This window comes from Phascolarctos cinereus, unplaced genomic scaffold (assembly GCF_003287225.1).
Source record: "Phascolarctos cinereus isolate Bilbo 61053 unplaced genomic scaffold, phaCin_HiC Scaffold_4;HRSCAF=312, whole genome shotgun sequence".
Taxonomy (NCBI): domain Eukaryota; kingdom Metazoa; phylum Chordata; class Mammalia; order Diprotodontia; family Phascolarctidae; genus Phascolarctos; species Phascolarctos cinereus.
The window spans coordinates 307,142,442-307,160,758 of NW_027555847.1; the positions used below are offsets into that span (position 1 = coordinate 307,142,442).

Genomic DNA, 18,317 nt, shown 5'->3' on the forward strand with positions numbered 1-18,317 from the left:
ATATATCAGGCAAGGATTCTTAAAGAACCTGCAACCATAAAGGGGTACATTTAAAGTTTATATAGGATAAAATACAATAAAACATGTGCCAAACATGCTAACTAGTTGATTCAGGGTGGGATCAGGGAGTGGTTAAGGAGTGGTCAGTTCTTAAAGGAGCATGCACTTTTTGTACCTACTGTGCAGGCATTTTACCCAGAGTTCACTGGGAAAAGCCCACAAGGGGGAGGGGCACATGGAGGTATGGTTTTAGGCCTGCTATGTCATTAAGTTAACTAGCAGTCAAGGGTAACTGAAAGTTGTCCAGTGTGCCACCAGACAATGTCCTATTTGACAAGATAGATATAGGAAGTATACATATGTCTTGGGTCCAGAATACAGATAATGAGGAGTCCAGGATGTAGATAATGAGATAGGGAAGTAGGATAGATAGTCCAGTGGTAAAGAATATCTTTATGACCCAATGCAAAGCCATTTCAAACTAATAATTCCTTCAGGTGCTGTTTGTAACTCACCAGGGAAAGAGATAAGGGCCTCACTGGGGCCCACTCATGAGTAATTCCTAGGCTTAGTGTCCTTGCGCTGGAGAAACAGCCAGGGACTGTGTTTCTGAGGCTAGGGAGAAACATGGTCATGGAATTGGGGTTCCAGTACAAGCACCCCATCAACTTAACTATCTACAAATGCTAATATAATGTAGTACACTGAGGTTTGTTAAAGCAGAGAATGATGTTATCTTAAGCAAAATCAGGCTTTGTTTTCATTTTTTAATTTAATTGTTGACTAAATGCCTAAAATTTTATTTCCCCTAAAATATGAACATATAACCATGGAAAGAATTTCCATGTGAATCCAGAAAATATATATAATCTTGCATTTTAAGTTCTCAAAATTTCCGGTGCTAAACAGTGGAATTATATAATAATGGTGTTGGGTGATGGGCACAATTGTTTTTGCCCTTCACATGTTTTGGAAGGCTCAACAAAATATAGGTGAAAAGGTCCTTCATTTCAGAGAGAATTCTAAATGTACCAATGAGTGGGTACTTGGGAAAGGAGAGGGGAATAAATAAAGAAAAATGTAGGAAAAAATGCAAGGAGCATTAAGAAGACATTTATTCTTATTTTTCAAAAGCCAAATCAATATCCAGCAGCATCCTCTTAAATACTTCAGCACACAAGATAACTTCATAAAATTCTGAAGTTACTTAATGTTCCTGTTATTCACATGCTCAAATTTAATGTGAGTTTCATTAATCTGCACAGGCAAGATAAGGGAAGGCCTACTTCAGATTGCAAACGTTGAACATACACTCATGTATTTCCCAGTTCAGGACAGTTACAGGAAGAGATTTAACACATAATTACAAAGCATGAAATAAACTCCATCTCTGTGCCATGGCAACACTATCATATATTGGCAAAGAAAATCAATTCAACACTCTGTACTTGTTTTGAGCCACTGTGAGTAAACATTTACTCTAGTAAATTAGAGTAATCATCGACCAAAATGTCTGAGCAATTTGGGAGCCAAAGCTCAACCATATTATAATGGAACCCAGGATGCTTAAACAATTTTAATGACAGATCAGGGTGTCCTGTAATACTGGTAAAGGAAATCTCATTTCTCTCCTTATTTTCAACAGGTAGGTTTGAAGCCGAGTATAAATCAATAGTGTTGCCAGGCCAACATTGCTGTGTTCCTTGAAAACCTCATTGTAAAGTGACAGAGGATAAAGGGAGTATTACAATGCATTTTACTGATCTCCCTCCTTTCTAGGTTCAGGTTAACAAGAGGTAAATGTTTCATTACAGACTGCAAAAGACTCCTGGGTAATCATTGTGTTGAGTAACTTGAGGGAATAGTCAAAAAATATCAAGAAATCACAGTGAAAAAATGTCATGATATAAAGAAAATGTTTCCTAGTTTACCCAAGAACAGGTATTTGTATAATAAGTATTTACCAAAAATAACTATTATACAACTCATGTGGGTACTTCCCCAAGGGAATATAAATTTGCCTCCCTGAAACCTAGAAAGTTATCTTGTGGTTTATGGACCTTGCCTTAAATCCAATCACTCTCACTCTCATTGATTAGCCAACAATAGGTCCCAGGCCAAGCCCCAGTTGGTCATTGTTTGGGTCCTGAGTGAATGTAAAAAGCAATCATTCTTGTTTTGGCCAAAAACCCTCAAGGTCTTCTCCCAGATTGTTTTTTTTTTTCCCTCTTACTAGGTAAAAGGAGCCATTCTTTGTCACATATTTACCTAGCATTAATCACTGAATGGGAGTAACCTCAGACAAACCTAAGACCTGGGAAAGACATTAGCTTAAAAAGGTCAAGCCTCCCATTGCATCTGGGACCATCTCTAGTGGTCCTGATCTATATGGATCTATATCTTGCCACTGGACTCCAGAAGAGAGATTAAGACTGGTGACTTTGCACAGCCCTCCCTGTCTTAAATCCAATTTACTTGAAAGCCATGACATCTTCTTCCTGATGTTATGGTACTCTTCGAGAAGGAAGGACAAACAACAATAAGTAAAGATAATAATGAAATTGTAGGGAAGAAAATAATCTGAGTCAAAATTTCATTAAGGGTCAAGGTTACGGAGTAAACATTTTGATTATCTTTAGGGGAAAAATAATATTCACATATGTTTTTCACAAAGGATATGGCAAAGTATTTGCATGTTGAAAGAAAAGTAAATGCAAGGGGAAAACCAATGTGCACATTTTCTCCCAATTCTAAATTTTTCATTTTTAGTTTTGTATTGTCAGTTCCAAGGACTGTGCTATGGACATGACTCCTTGTAATATAAGTAAGCAAATTAGGCTATTGAGGTTATATAAATTTGGAATTATCCCTTTGGAAAGTAATATTAATCTTCTAATGAAGTATACAAGGAATTTTCATGGAATTGGTTATTAGGTTTATTCACCAGTGCCCTATAAAAGCCATAAACATCATTACAAATTTGGAATGGTGTCTATTTTGCTTTTACTAGCTGTTGGAGTACGAAAAAGTAATAAAAGTCTTTCTCTCTATGGACAGAACAGGTGAATTGAAACTATTTTCTAACTGTGGAATTCTGTTACGTGAGAAAATTGTGAATAATTTCTATGATATTGGCAAAGTAATATGTAACTGCACGTTGAAAGTTTGCTAAAGGTACTTCAAGCTGTAAAATGTCCTTATATTCACATTTTTGGTTTCATCCTGGGACTCTTAATTGGGCAAATGCAAAATCTAACAGCCCAGGAATCAAGAAACAATAGTGCTTAAAGATGTTAGCATCTTTCATAAGTAAGGCATGTGGTGTCAGTATGCTCCTAGTATTATGATAGCTCTTGAATTATCAAGCATCTTCTCTAGCCAAAAGTTTTTCATTTCTACTTCTAAAAAAAATGGGAGAATCTGACTTTTCATATACATGTATGTATGTATGTATGTGTCTATATATATATATATATATATATACACACACACATACATATATATAGACACATACATATATACATATATATGTATATATGTATGTGTCTATATATATGTGTGTGTATATATGTATATGTGTGTATATATGTATATGTGTGTGTATATGTATATATGTATATTTCCCCACAGTTCACCTTATCTTTGTGACTTTTGAATAAAAGTTTTGATTGCATTGTAATTGAGAATTTCCCTGACAATTCCTTACACTGTTCATCCTTAGACTATTTATCAATACAAAGATTGTCATCGAGTATTGAGGACTATAGACTATTATGCACATAGTTGTTTAGCACACCAAGACAAGAAATGGGATTGAAATCTCTTCCTAGAGTAATGTGAGATGATGCCTTATCTACATGACTTCAGTCTGTTAAGGATTTTATTCCACAGAATATTTTTTATTGAAAAATATGATAAAGAAAATATAAATTGCTATGGATCTAATATACCAATGTTTCCACATCTATACATAATTATGAGACAAAACTAAGCACATGTCTTTGGCATCCTTGAAGATTTGAAAAAGGAATAGGCAGTCACTTGACAATAACATTTTTAAAGCAGATCACAATTTCACAATTTCACAATTGTCTAAGAGGTGAGGAGACTACAATATCTCACTCCCCTCATTGTTTGTTATCTCTTAAAAAAATCATTACAGAAAAATGCCAGGTTTTGATTTCTTTTGAGAAATTCCCTCCAATGTACATGCCCAAATTTAACAGTTTAAAAAAATGTTATAATAGAGAGAACTTTGACCTTGCTCAGATTATTAATATCAAATGAGGGATTAAAGATGGAGTCAAATACTTGCTGAAGATATCAGCCACTGTAATAGAGGAAATTAATCATGGAGTCCATGATGAAGATAGGTCCTCCAGATGAGGATGTTATTGTTCATTACCTTGATTACTCTTTGAAAGATTTGAAATGTTGTTTTCCTTTTATTTTATTGTGTCAAAGTTCAACTAAGATTCTGGATTAAGGGGAAACTGTGGGAGGCTTGAGAAGAAATAGGAAGATTTGAAATCGCTTTTGTGAATGTAATAGAGAATAAATTTGGGAAGACTATAAAGAATATTTTGCTGTCATAATAGCATAGCTGAGATCTGATAACATAAATGTGTCTTGTACCAATTAACATGACTTCACAACTCTTTTTCAACTCTGGCAAATAGCATATGAAGAGGAGTGAAGGAGTCAGATCATGGGAATATTCTTGTGTTGTGTTTTTGGTTAGGCATGATAACAGAAAGGTCAAAGGAGCAAGAGATTTGAATATATAAGATAGTATAGAGATAAACAGTTGAACTGGTTCATCAAGTGGTCAAGACTGGGAAAGGAGAAGAGTGTGACCAGCGTCGGGGTGATGGCCTGGGAAAATGTGGAGAGCTAGAAGGGAGTAGCAGTCATGGTATATGCTTACTATATGCTTTGCTCAAGAGTATGCCTGGTAGTCTTACATTATCTGTGGAGGTGGAATGATAAAATATGATGACATAAAGGAATTTCAGAGTTGATGAGCATGGAAGTTGAACATTATGGCTGATGCAAAGATCGTGAGCAGAAATATCTTTATGTAGTAGAGGTGAAGTGGATAAGTCAATCATGGAACTTATGGATCCTTTCTAGACATTCACTACTATAAAAAGTCCTACTATAAATATTTTTCCCCATAAGGGACCTTTGCCTACATCTTTGGTCACCTTAGTATGTGTTTCATAGTGGTGTAGCTGTGTCAAATAGATTTGTACTAATAATGAGTAATTCAGATGGTCTGTAGTGGAAAGATTATTAGATTTGGATTCTGATGATGTGGGTTTGAATCCTGGATTTTCTTTTACTCTTTTTTATGACATTGGACAAGTCATTCTACCTTTATGTATTACATTTTCATCTTTTATAAAATAAATAGGTTAGATCAGTTGATATCTAAAACCATTCTTTACTCTGAATTCTATACAGTGGTTACCCACAGAGTGCAGTTTGTGGACCACTGTGAAGCTTTTCTGACTGAAGAAACTAAAGACGCCTTCCCTACAAGATTAAGCAAAAAATTCTTTAATTTGAATCACTTTATCCTAGGCTAAATGCAAATATGCCCTTGAAGAAAAATAGCACATTATGCCTTATAAATTTTCAGTTTAGAAGGAGGGATTTTTTTCCAGATTTTTTCCTTAGTGAAGGTTTGATTTGGAAGCAGTGAAATATCATGCCATGAAGCAACCAGTTGGGTAGAGGAACTATGTGTTGAAAGTTACTTGGGGTGAAATGTAAGGTGGGAAAAATAGCAGAAATGTATTGGGAGGAAGAAGACTTGAAGTTTTCTCTTCTTTTGCTATTTTGCCTGAAGCATTTTGATTAGCAAGTTCTTTGGCATCTACTAACTCAGATCTTAATTTTTTTTATTTTATTTTTTGAAGGACAGGAGGAGAGACTCAGTATTTCCTTCTTAGCACAAGTACTGGCGATCAACGTATCATGAAGAAGTGGTTTTTAATAAACACAAGGAAGTTCTAAAAACTTGTAGCAGAAACTTCAAAAATAGTATCTAATATTGCAAAATCTCAGAAGAAAACTTTGCTTTTTTTTTAATGTATTGGGTCATTGAGTCATATCATGTGCTCCATGGACCTGATAATGCTCCCTATTTGTTATAGCACAGATAGTGATAGGTGAGAGCTAGTCTGTGGAGAGCTATTCATACCAGGCTAAGGAGGTTGTAATCTATCCTATAGAGAAAAGGGATTTGGTGATTTTTTTTTTAAGCAGGAAAGTGACATAGGCAGATGTGTTCAGGGACATTATCTAATAGCCATGTGTAGGACTGAGTTGAGAGAGGAGAGGAAAAGACAGAGGCAGAGAGACAATTTAGCAGGCTATTGCAATGGCAGTAGGTAACAAGGGACTGGACATAGGGCTGTGAGTATAACATTCACACATGAATGAGAGAAATATCATAGAGAAGGATGCAAAAGACTTATCAAACTATTCAATATGTGGCATGAGGGAGAGATGATGACCAAATGATGACTTCTAGTTTTAAGCCTGGATGATGGGAAGGGTGGCAGTGATATCAAAATAATAAGAGAGGTTGAAAAAAGAAAGGGGCAGCTCTAGGAAGACAGATGGTGAATTAAAATTTCAATACCTTTAGTGTGATATTCTGATGGAATATCCAAGGGCATATATCCCAAAGCAATTGGAAATAGAAGACAGGAGTTCAGGTAAGAGATAAGAGCCATAAATGACATTTATATATCACTTTAAAATTTCTACATTACTTCTATATGAATTATTTAATTTGAATCTTGTAATAGATAGCCTTTATATAGCACTTTAAGGTTTGCAAAATTCTTTACATATATTGTATCATTTTATTCTCACAGCAACACTGGGAGGTAGGCACTACTGTTATTGCTGTTTTACAGATGAGGGAACTGAGGCTGAGATGTGAAATGTCTGAACCTGGGTCACATAGTGACAGAGGCAGTATTGGAACTCAGGTCTTCCTGACTCCACATGCAGCACTTTTATTTACTGGGCCACTAAATTGCTCATCATAACACTATGAATGGCAGCTTACATAGTCAATAGGAGGAGGCCTTTAAATAAAGAAGTTCTGAACTCAAATCTTGCTTTTGCCACTGACTGTGTGACCCTGAGCCAGTCAGTTAACTTCCCAGTGCTCCAAACATTCTTTTAAGAATAGAAATTGGAGAGATGGTGCTGACCTGCCTGGAGATGTTTTCTCATCTAGAATTTCCATATGAAATGAAATTGCATCTTTTGCCTTTATCCCAACCTCACAATAACATAGGTATTATGGCTGTATTTATCCTCATTTTACAGAGGAGGTAACTGAAACTCAGAGAAATAAACAGATTATGCAACTAATAAATGGTTGAAGCAGATTTGAACCCAGCCATGTGTTAATCTCTTGAACAAACCATGCTATATCTCAAGTGTGGGGTCTGAGATAAATTAAGGAGCCAGCAGCATGAGAGTAATAATTGCAGTCACGGGGATTCTGATTTGTGGCTTCAGTGAATGACTGAATGCTCTTTTCTCTCACCTCTTTGATGAAGGGCTTGGGGATCCAAAGTAAGGGGGCACTTTTGCCAGCTGCCTGCTTTGACTTCTTTATTCTTCTTTCAGCTGCCATGGCAATAAACTTTGAGCAAACTCTCCTCTACTGCTCCCTTTCCCAGATCTCTTTCTTTTTTCTTATGGAGGGGTGAGGCATAGAAAAGAGTGATTTTCCCCCTTTCCTTCTGTTTATAAAGCACAAAACCACTGACACTTGTTTCTTCCATTCATAAAATATTTCTCTGCCACTTGGACTCGATGTGTGTATGTGTGTGTATGTATGTGTATGCATATCTATAAATATGTATGTAGGTGTATATGTGCATATACACACACACGTGTGTATATGTATATGTGTATATGTATATATGTATGTATTGTGTGTGTGTGTGTGTGTGTGTGTATGTATGTGTGTGTGTATCACTCCATCCCTCATATCTGTTTCCCTGGACAGGAGATTCTGGCTTGATTTACACAATGACTAGAGTAGCAAATAAAGTATAAGACAAGACCTGGGAGTCGAGAAAACCTGAGTTCATATACTGCTTCTGAGATTCCCTACTTGTGTGACCATTGTCAAATGACAGTCTTTCTAAGCCTCAGTTTCCTCTTTTGTAAATTAGAAATAATAATAACTGTAGTACCTGCATGACTGACTTGTTTTGAGTCTCAAATGAGATAATATATGTAAAGTTGGTTATTTCCAGTTGGTTTGCTTCCTAAGTTTTGTAGGTGTATTTAGATACAATTAAAAAAAGAAAGCTTTTTTTTGGAGAGAAAACATAAGAAATTTAGTCCTTCAATTTCACTGGTGATTTAAATTCAGTTGTATTTAGGGTTTTCTTCCCATTTCCAAAAGTAGGCTTTTGTATAACCTTAAAAGGTTGAAAGGGGCTGCATCTCTTAAAACTATAAGAAAATCTGGGCTATAGAAGGCTATGAATCTGGAGCTAGAAGGACCTTAGAGGTTCTCTATCCAATTCCCTCATTTCATAGGTGAGAAAACTGAGGACCAACAGCCTTGTGTCCAAAGTCAAACCTGTAGTAAGGCACAGGGCCAGAACTTGAGTTGATGGCATCTGTTTCCAAGTTTAATAATCTTTTGTTGTACCATGCTTCCCCCAACACCTCCCCCCAAAAAAGATGATTATAATTTTAAAAAATACTTTCATTGTGAAAGTACTATTCATTTTATTAAAAATTTTTTAAAACCTTTTGATTTTCAGTGATAAAAATAAATCAGACCAATGTTCCCTAAGACTCAAAATCATGAATCCACTAATAAAATGCATATTAAACCAAGTTTTTTGGTCTTCTCCTTTCAGCACCTAGTGTGGTGCCTTAAAATTGTAACTGGCATTTATTTAGTACTTCACAGTTTACAAAGCACTAGAGATGTCAAACACAGAACCCCTCCCAAGTGGGCCAAATTAAAATGTAATTGGGAAATGTTAAACCAAATAAATTAAAATGAAATACAAGGTAGATAACATTAATTTGTGGTTTTCTAAGTCAATATGTGCCTTCAGGTATCCATTTCTATTTGAGTTTGACACCTCTTTTCCCACAAATTATCTCATTTGAACCATACCAGACTGTGTAAAATGACAAGTTTTATTCTGTGATTATGTCACAGAGGACAATCCTTTAGAGTTAGTTTTAGAGAGGTTGAGTAATTTGTTTGCCAGGCCTAATACATGCTAGAGATCAGCGTTGAACCCAGATCTTTCTGACTCCTGGTTCTATATTTTATACACTGCCTCTCAAAATCACACTTAATAGGTCCTTAGGAGACATTTATTGATTGGTTATTAATTTGATTTAATTGGAAGATGATTTAAATCAGTATTAAGGAAGGCTCAATTTCATATTTGTTTTCCTACAAAAATGCATTCTTGTTATATGAACCTGAATGCAAACAATTTGTAATTCACAGAGGTGAAGATTTTATTTTTGAAGTGAACACTGCTAAACATCTTAAAGCTGTGTCCCTGGGGCAGCTAGATGGTGTAGTGGATAGAGCTCTGGCCTTGGAGCCAGGAAGACCTGAGTTCAAATTTGACCTGAGACACTTGACACTTACTAGCTGTGTAACCCTGGGCAAGTCACTTAACCCCAATTGCCTCCAAAAAAAAAAAAAGCTGCATACTGCACTCATGATTAATTTGGCAGGAAAAAAAATGAATAAATATTTGATTATTTTATTTAGCAAAATGAATTCAAGCACATCCTCATAAAAATAATATAGAAGTTGAACCATTTCCAATTCAGCAGCTTAAGGGATCTTAGATGTTGTGCCATACTGAAATAGAAGGTAAGAAATGATAAGAAAATAGGACTTGTAAATAGTTTTATTTCTCTCAGATAACACATTTATTCATGATATCTTTCTTCAACAAAAGGGTTGCATAGTTATTTTTCAAAAATATGTTTAAATTTTAACTCTACTAAATATGTAAAATATGTTCCTTTGAAAAATTACAATCTATATAAACCAAGAATAAAATGAAAAATTTAAATATCATGCTATGAAGCTAACTTAGAATGTTCATCCTCTTCTAATTTATTTATAGTCAGAAAAAAAGGCAAGCCTTCCCGATTTTTCAGTTCTTAATTATTGATTTTGAATTTTAAAGTCAAGGTTAAGAAAACATTTGCAGGAGGCGCATTTGTTGATTAAATTGAAATACCACTCTTGGTCTCTGGTTATTCTGGATTCTAATGTTTACTGCTTTGATGTTCTTCCAATTATCTTCTTGCCACACTTAATGTTGCACTATTAACTTTGAACTTCATCATAGTTAGCATGTAATAGTTAACTGGCCTTTGACAACTACAAGTTGAACCGTATATCAAGGTTTGAAAATATTGGCAATAAAATGATCAGGAGTTAGTGCTTTGTATCTTACTTAAAATTTAAAAAAATCAAATGAAACTTTTATGTGATGGTTAATGGAAATATTACCTGCAAAGCTACATGATTAGATGGTATAATTTGCCATATCTTTGAGCTTTGCCTGATTAAGTAAAACTACCTTTACAAAAATAAACTGAACATTTCAATAACCATTTTCAGGCATCTATTATGGGCAGACCACATACTGCCAGGCTCCATGGAAAGTAAAAATTTACCTAAGAAAATGGCCCTGCCTTTTTTTGAGGCTTTTGGTGAAATAAAAGGATATGATAAACATAAACTCAGGTAGGAATCTGAGCAGATGTCTTGAATAAAATGGCATTTAAATTGAATTTTAAATGATTGTTAGAAATGAAAAAAGCTACAATGGTTTAAGAGAATGCTTCCAGAATTAAGGAACAATAAAGGCAGAGAGTCAGAAAAGGGTTAGGCATGTGTGGGAGCTTGAGGATGAGGTACCATCAAGTAAATGGATAAATAGATATATAAAAATTTGTTAAGCATTTAATGTGTGACAATCATTGCGCTAAGGGCTGGAAATACAAATATAAGCAACCAAGATAATCCCAAGCTTTAAGGACCTTACATTCTAACACAGGAAGAAAAGGCACAGAGGGAACCTGAGGGAGGGACAGGAGGGTAACGTATTCAACACATGTGGAAAAGTGATATAGAGAAGGCTTAGAAGTCCCTTGGACATCAGGGTCTCTGAAAACTGAGGCAAAAGCTTACCTATCTGAAATGGAAATTGGAAATTCCCCTTTAAATTAATAAGATCACTCAAATAAATAGGTTCAGTTCAAATCTCGGTCATGACCGTTCCATATCTCCTGAGTGTTCTTGGCCTAGCATTCCAGGAACTAGCCATTCCTAGGTCACGTTGACATGGAGGGTTGGCTCCTCTCCTTGTGAGACGTGATGTTATTAAAAAACAAAATACCAAGCCTCAGGCGGATGGGAGCGTGGCTAAGGTCAGATGTGTATTGGACAAACCATGAATAGCGCAAGCATCAAAAAGGGGTTCTTGGCCCCAAGCCTTCTTTGTTTAGAACAATATAAAAACACTGCGTCCTGTAAGCCCGCTGAGCCTCACCCGTGGGAAGGACGCTTCGCCCGGGAAAATCTTTACACAATTCAAGTTTGTACTGGCTGCAACGGGGCTCCCAGCCGTTGATTGATTTTGGAGGTTCCCTTGAATTGGTGATGTATTCTCTTCCATTACCGACTCTCTTGATCGGTGCTATATTATTGATTGTTCTTATTATTTATGCTTTCTATGCAAATTCAAACTATCTGTGCTTTGCTTCTTCTAAATAAATTATCTATTTCCTATTATTTTCTGGTGCATTGGAGAGTGTCATTTATAGGAGCGAATCCGAACCTCACTAAATCCTATTAATACAAAATTGGCGTCACGAACAGGATTCGCTGTATAAATGCCTTTCTTTAAGAGAAATGTTGAGCCCCGGGCTCCGGTAGAGGTCCCCGGTTGGGAGGACCCTCCGTTTTCCTCGCTCGCAAAAACCTGGTCACAGTGTACAGGACCTAGTGAGGATTGGGGGTGTTGGGGGTTCTCGTTTGGGGTGCGACGGATGGGCCGGTTGCCAGCAGGGATAATGGGGGGATACGACCAGTACATCATTTCCCTCCCTTTTGGGTTGTTTGCAGCCAGACAGCCAAAGGCTGCAGCAGGACTCTGAAAAGTTGCCTTCATTCTCCCCCTCTCCCTCCCCAGGTAACAGCAGCTTCAAAGCAGTGCGTGGATGGGAGAGGGAAAGAGAGAAGAATACTTTATTACTTAGGTTATATGGTTGGTAGAGGGCAAGTTGGGAAGGATTGTTGAAGTGTTAGGTCAGAATTAGAAAGGAATGAGATATGTACAGGTTTTAAGGGGATTTTAAATCATTAGAAAGAAAGGCAAGGAAGTTTAAGCATGTAGGAGAGAGGAGTGTGTGTAGAAAATTTGAAGGGTGAGTAAAAGGAAAGTGCATGCTGTAATCGCCGCAGCAAATATGAATTGGGACCCTGATACTTGGGAAGGTGATATTTGGGATGAAGATGATGATAGGTGGGGGGAAGTAATAGAGGAAGATGTTCCGGATGTTGTAGACGGGGAAGCTCGGCCGATAGATAGGAGAAAAGCCGAAAAGGAGGGAGCTAACCCACCCCGGGTGACTGAAATCACGGAAGATTACTCCCAAAGAGAAATTACTGATTTGCTTAGTAGGTTTTCACAGCGATCAGGAGAGCCTGCAATCTCCTGGCTTGTAAGATTAAGTGATGGGGGAGCTGGAGGAGTGTGGCTAGACCCCAAGGATTGTCTAAAATTTTTGAGTTTGACCTCTATATTTTAATACAGGCAGAGAATAAAGAGGTGGTAGAGAAAAGATTAACTCAACTAATAGAACATATGAAGGAGAAGGGATGGGAGATTAATCCTGATAAAATTCAAGGTCCAGCTCAAAGTGTGAAGTTTTTAGGAATAATTTGGAATAAGGGTCATAGAGAAATCCTCCCCAAGGCCAAGCAAAAAATATTAGATTTTTCACCTCCTAGGGACAAAAGAGAAGCTCAAAAGTTCGTTGGGTTGTTTGGTTTCTGGAGAATCACATTCCTCATTTAGGTCAGATTTTGAAGCCATTGTATAAAGTTACCCGGAAAAAGTATGCATTTGAATGGGGGGAAACAGAATCGAAAGCCTTTGAGGAAGCCAAAATAGCTATTCAAACTGCCCTGGATCTTTGGCCTGTACAGCCAGGGCCGATGGAATTGCAAGTTACAGTTTTGCATGGATATGCTGATTGGAGTTTATGGCAAAAACAACAGGGCAGGAATGTTCCTTTAGGATTTTGGTCGCGGAAACTGCCACCTGCTGGCCAAAATTATACTCCTTTTGAACAACAATTATTGGCTGCATATTGGGCCCTGGTAGAGACAGAACATTTAACTTTAAACCATGAAGTTGTATTGAGGCCAGCCATACCCATTATGAGTTGGATTATGGGGACCCCCGCCTCACATAAAATAGGACATGCCCAAGAATCATCAATTATTAAATGGAAATGGTATTTGCAAAATAGAGTCAAGACAGGCAGATCGGGTATTTCCACCTTGCATGAAAAGGTATTAGAATTACCAAAACATTCAAATGATATTGATATACCACCAAAGTCTTATGATCAATCACCTGTTTCTTGGAATAATGGATATGATTCTCTAACCCCGAGCAGAAGAAGCATGCTTGGTTTACTGATGGCTCGGCTAAATATATAGGATCTAAGCGATGTTGGAAAGCTGTAGCCTATAACCTTCATGCAATACTATTTTGGAAAGCTCTGGTGAAGGCCAGAGTAGCCAATGGGCCGAATTAGTGGCTGTCTATCAAGTAATTCAAAAGGAACAAGGTGGCCAATGTCATATATATATATATACTGATTCCTGGGCCGTAGCCAATGGCCTAGCAGTTTGGATGCCAATTTGGAAGAAACACGAATGGAAAATTAGAGACAAAGATGTGTGGGGAAAAGAATTATGGGAACAAATATGGGAATGGTGTCAATGTACTAATGTATCTGTATTTCATGTAGATGCCCATGTGAATCAAGATTCTGTGGAACGTGAGTATAATGCCCGTGCTGATGAATTATCCAAACTTCAAGGAAAAGCTTTAAAGGTCACCCCCAGAGAGGAAAATGAAACACAATTAGGAAAATGGGTCCATATCACCGCAGGACATCTTGGCGCTCTTGCATCTTACAGGTGGGCATTAGACAGAGGGATTAACATACCTCTGGATCTATTTAAGCAAATAGTACAAAACTGCATACAATGTCAATTATTTGCTCATCGGCCTGTGCCGAAGAAAATCACTGGAGAATTGGCTAGAGGGTCTTTACCTGCTCAAATTTGGCAAATAGACTATATTGGACCATTACCTGTTAGTCAGGGGTGTCAATATGCCTGCACTTGTGTGGACACCTACTCTGGGGTATTAGTTGCCTGCCCCTATAAACGGGCTACCCAGAAAAACACTTGTAAAACCCTAGATATTATTTCTCTTTATTATGGGACCCCCCTACAAATACAGAGTGATAATGGTACTAAAGTTTGGATAAAGAAGCATCAATCTGATAGACCAAGGCCAGCTGAGCTCATAGCACAAGGAAACACTAATACTGCCATAGTAGTATACCCTGGTGATGATAAATGGTATCATGTCCCACTAACCCAAATGTTTTTACGATATTAAGTGTTTTACAGTGTTTGCCTGCTATACGCTAACTATGGCATGAACTCCAGGTATTCCAGTGGGGAATCCTCAGCAAGGACCGCGTACTGATTCCATCTACGCTGGTGAAAACAACACCCACATCATGAATTGGTCATACCCATTCAACGTAGAAGTTTGGGACGCCCCTATTTCCCCTAATGAGAATCAATTTAACTAGTTTTAATCTAACTGTACTGCAGCAAACGGTACCAATATATCCTGTACCCTTACAAGTTGGCCACCTAGTCCATATTTTCCTAAAAGGTTAAGATCTGTAACATATAATTGGACACAAGTAAACTCCACCTACACTGTCTCACTATCACAAGCGGACGACAGAAAATATTTTTATTGTCGTAACACCTCCAATGGGCTGTATGAAGAATATCTAAACCAATTAGTATGGGTTGTACCTGTGACTCCAAACCCCTGGAATAATTCGTGTCCCCCGCTCATGTACTAACACCTCTATCTTGCAACACAAAATATAGTGTTTCATTATAATGTAACTTTTCCCTCTTTAGAAAGTTGTGTCAGGAAAAAAAGAGCTTGGTATGATACATTACTTGGTGGTGCAGGAACTGGTTTGGGTATAGTTAATTCTATAGACCTTGAGACCTTGGCTAGCAGACTGCGCAGTGCTGGACAAGATGTTTCTCAAGCTTTGACTGTGAATGCCCAATGGTTACCCACAACGATCCTGCCACACCAAAATACATTACAATATCAAGGCCAATTTTTACAAGTCTTTAATAATAGCATCCTCGTTAATTTACACCTTATGAAAAACATTGGTGTTTTATTTAATTGGACTAAATGTTCCTTGCAAAACTTATATACCCTCATACAGAAGGAAAATGCCCAAAGATTACTACAGGAAGGTAACTCTCACATATGGAACGATATACTTGACTTGTCAGATGTATGGAAAAAGCAAAAACCTGAGAATGCTAGATGCACTCCACTTTGGTGCGCTGGAACTATTATACTCTACCAAGTTAAAACTTGGACTGTTATGTGTCAATTTCATGTAATACCTTTTGTCTTACATAAATACTTTGCTTTACCTTATATCTATGGAAACTATATAGATTGGTATAATGTAACTCATACTCTGTCTGATTGTGTTGTAACTAATGGAGGGATTGTTTGTGGGATGATGACTCGGCAGATGGAACCCTGCCTTCTCTCACATTCATCCAATTTGTGTGATCTAACTTTATACCCAGTGAGTAACTTTTCTATGATATATGAAGTATCTACTACAATATGTTTGTATAGCCTCTAATAATCACTCTGACCTTCTATCTGTAGATGTTACTACTGTTCCATTTTCTGGTTGCTTATCCAATGTATCTTTCCTACGCTGGCAAGGAAATGATTTTTACTTTCCACCAGACACTAACCTAGTTAAAAATTTTGCTTGGGTACCCCAATCTTTGCCTCTACCTCATGTGTCTCTATCTCTATATCCCCTTATGAACATCTTGAATCAGTCGACTGAAATCAAAAAGTTATTAGAGTCCAACCAACGCGCGTTAAATGAACATCGAATACAGACTCTTATAGCCGCAGGAAGACTAGTCGAAGCTTCTCATTTAGTGATCTCAGATACTAATCATCATTGGTATGATTTTCTTTTTAAATCTCCTACTGCTACTATGTATTTTAATTCCTTAGCTACCCCCATACTACTACTTGCTTTGTTCTTTTTATGTCTTTGTATATGCAATTGTTATATGTATACCAAAATACGCACTATATACACTCATGTCACACCTTTGCCCCTCACCTATTATTCTCATGATCTTAAGGCCAAGTGAAATGGAAATTGGAAATTCCCCTTTAAATTAATAAGATCACTCAAATAAATAGGTTCAGTTCAAATCTCGGTCATGACCGTTCCATATCTCCTGAGTGTTCTTGGCCTAGCATTCCAGGAACTAGCCATTCCTAGGTCACGTTGACATGGAGGGTTGGCTCCTCTCCTTGTGAGACGTGATGTTATTAAAAAACAAAATACCAAGCCTCAGGCGGATGGGAGCGTGGCTAAGGTCAGATGTGTATTGGACAAACCATGAATAGCGCAAGCATCAAAAAGGGGTTCTTGGCCCCAAGCCTTCTTTGTTTAGAACAATATAAAAACACTGCGTCCTGTAAGCCCGCTGAGCCTCACCCGCGGGAAGGACGCTTCGCCCGGGAAAATCTTTACACAATTCAAGTTTGTACTGGCTGCAACGGGGCTCCCAGCCGTTGATTGATTTTGGAGGTTCCCTTGAATTGGTGATGTATTCTCTTCCATTACCGACTCTCTTGATCGGTGCTATATTATTGATTGTTCTTATTATTTATGCTTTCTATGCAAATTCAAACTATCTGTGCTTTGCTTCTTCTAAATAAATTATCTATTTCCTATTATTTTCTGGTGCATTGGAGAGTGTCATTTATAGGAGCGAATCCGAACCTCACTAAATCCTATTAATACACTATCATAGCCAAAGGACGAACAAGAAAAGTTTCGGATCTCTCTCTCTCTCTCTCTCTCTCTCTCTCTCTCTCTGTGTGTGTGTGTGTGTGTGTGTGTGTGTGTGTGTGTGTGTTACGCAAAAGGAAGTTGTTGAAAGATTTTGAGTAAAGGAGTGATATAACCACCTCAGCCTATAAGAAGTCACCTGGCATCATTTTGAAATATAGTCTGGATGGAGTAGAATAGAGAAGACCTTTTAGAAAACTCTCCCAGGCATTGAGGCAGGTAGGAATAAGGGCCTGTAATAAGGTAATGATGGTGACAGGAGATCTTGAGAAAGACATTGCAGAGGTAGAACTTATAATAATTCTTCAAATTGAAAAATCTGTTTTAAATAATAAAAATCCACTAAAATAGAGTTACAACTCTACATTAAACTTAACCCAGTAAAATTTAATTACTGGTGCTAGGAAGATATATCAAGTTACCTAGATAATTTTCTCATGCTTCTCAGTAAGGATGAAGCACAGTAGAAATTTAATACATCTTTATGCTTTCTGTTTCTGTGTCTGGCTCAGTCTCTCTGTATCAGCTTCTGTATCTATCTCTCTGTCTCCCTGTCTCTCCCTCACTTTCTCCTATCTTCCCTCCCTCTTACTTTCCCCTCATCTCTCTCTTTCTCTCTGTCTCTGTCTCTCTCCGTCTGTCTCTCTGTCTCTCTCTCCCTCTGTCTGTCTCTCTCTCATTCTGTCTCTCCATCTCTCTCTCCCTCTCTCTCTCTCTCATTTCTCTCCAAGCCAACTTTTTTGACAGAGAAAACATTAGTTTTCTTTACTAATAAATTTCAAATCTATAATTTCTACTCACAGTTATTTCAATTCTGTCTTCAGATATCCATATTTAGCTTTTCTTATCACACATACTTAATTCAATTTAAGGTTAATGCTATATTAAGTATATGACACACATCTCAAAAAATGTTGGAATTTCTGATACAAGAATAGACTTACTTAAATTTTAATATTGAATATTTTAAAATTGAATTTTGATGAATATTCATTTCAAAGAAACAC

The 18,317-nt window shown here is 37.2% G+C and overlaps 1 protein-coding gene and 1 long non-coding RNA gene across 2 annotated transcripts in view; both read left to right on the forward strand.

Moving 5' to 3' along the window:
• EDIL3 (EGF like and discoidin domains 3) overlaps nucleotides 1–18,317 on the forward strand; it is a 579,426-nt gene that overhangs the window by 221,879 nt on the left and 339,230 nt on the right.
• Nucleotides 11,282–17,195, forward strand: LOC144456904 (uncharacterized). Its single transcript, XR_013486121.1, has 3 exons — nucleotides 11,282–11,707; nucleotides 14,095–14,266; nucleotides 14,758–17,195. It is a non-coding gene; the product is annotated as an uncharacterized LOC144456904 (long non-coding RNA).